Here is a 1,747-nt window from a genome sequence, read left to right on the forward strand (position 1 = left end):
TCCGTTTTAACTTAAACAAAGTTTCATTCATATATGATATTAAATTAGGCTAAATCTAACACCACCTACTTAAAATTCATGATACATACAGGATCAAATTTTCAATTACCAAATTTATGGTATGGACTCATATAAGCCACTAGTATAGAATTTGAAACATTAGTTTATAAAGGTTCAGTCTCTACATTTTTTGCCAAAGACAAAACCAATTTTAAAATTATTACATAAAGGATATTTTGGTATTTTTATGTTTAATGTGAAAAAATATTTACTTTTTAAAAATAAATCTGGAGTTCTAATATTTTAAAATTAAAAATTAAATTTTAATTTGTAATACAATTAAACAATTTTATAGGTAAAAGGGTATTTTTTATTTTTTATAATTTATAATATCAAATATTATTTATTTATGATTAACAAATTAAATTACTAACTATTTAATTTATCTAAATTACAAAAAAATTAAATTACTAACTTGATGGCACTAAATATTTGTATGTAAAACAGAACATTTTAAATTTAAATCTTTATTTTTCATTGTATGTATATGTATTTTTACGAAAATACAAATTTTATATTAAGAGTGTAGTTTTTGTTAATATATTATTTTTTATTAATTTTAAAAGAACTACGTAATCAATATATGTGTAACCTCTTTGTATTTAATTACTATATTAATTTAAATCAAGAAAAGATTGAAATTTTTCCATCTTAAATATATAAAAAAAATTAAAAGATTGACTATATTTACTTAATTAATAGAATTATATGAATAATAAATTAAATAATATCATTGTATTATTAATAATGGTATTACTCATGACATATGTAGTTACCAATATTTTATCTACTAATTAATTTGAATATTTATAAATTACATAGTTTGTAAATAACAATTTTAAATTTAATATTTATTTTTTGGTGATAATTTTGTTAAAAGATATGAATTAATTATATATTTTTTTGAAAGCAATAAAACAAAGTAAACAAAATTGATACCATTTTCTTTTCTTTTTATCAATATAAAAAATAAAGAGATAACTGATTTTTTTATTTAGATTTGATATTTACTTGTATATATATAATAAATTAATTTTATTAAATACATATTTGTCACAAATAAATTCATATTTTTCATTAAATTTATTCCTACAATTATTAACATAATTGAGCTATATTCTAATTCACTCATTATAATTTTATCAATTTAGAGGTCATTTACATAATATTAAAAATTAGTATAAAAAAATCATCGTAGCCAAGAAAATGGCATATTCTCTTTGATCCTTAAGAACTAATTTATATTTTCTCAACTATAGACAAATCCATGTTTAAAAGAGGGTTCTAGCATGGAGAAAGTATTTTCTGATTCTTATGGTTACATTTATTTTTTAAAATAGAACAAGACAAGATATTAAGAATAAGATATAAAAAACAGAAATACATTCGGTTCTATGGTGTAGTGGTTAGCACTCTGGACTTTGAATCCAGCGACTTGGGTTCGACTCCCGGTAGGACCTCCATATAATTTAAGGTGAAATTTCATGTTCTTCTAATAATAATAAGATTACTCAAAAATAAAACAATTTCTTTTTTATATTCAAAATTGGAAAAAATACTAAAGAAACGAAAAGAAAAATCGATTTGAAAAATAAGAAATGTTTCTTTTTTTATTTTAGTAAAAGCATAACATTACTTATGATAAAGTAGAAACTAGAATCATCTTTAGGTCAAACAAATTTGATCA

General features: G+C 19.6%; 1 non-coding gene across 1 annotated transcript; it reads left to right on the forward strand.

Moving 5' to 3' along the window:
• The first annotated feature begins 1,448 nt into the window (after positions 1 to 1,448).
• TRNAQ-UUG (transfer RNA glutamine (anticodon UUG)) lies at positions 1,449 to 1,520 on the forward strand. The gene has a single exon. It is a non-coding gene; the product is annotated as a tRNA-Gln (tRNA).
• The last annotated feature ends 227 nt before the right edge of the window (positions 1,521 to 1,747 follow it).

The sequence above is a fragment of the Arachis ipaensis genome, chromosome B10, assembly GCF_059453495.1.
Source record: "Arachis ipaensis isolate K30076 ecotype BB chromosome B10, ASM5945349v1, whole genome shotgun sequence".
Classification (NCBI taxonomy): Eukaryota; Viridiplantae; Streptophyta; class Magnoliopsida; order Fabales; family Fabaceae; genus Arachis; species Arachis ipaensis.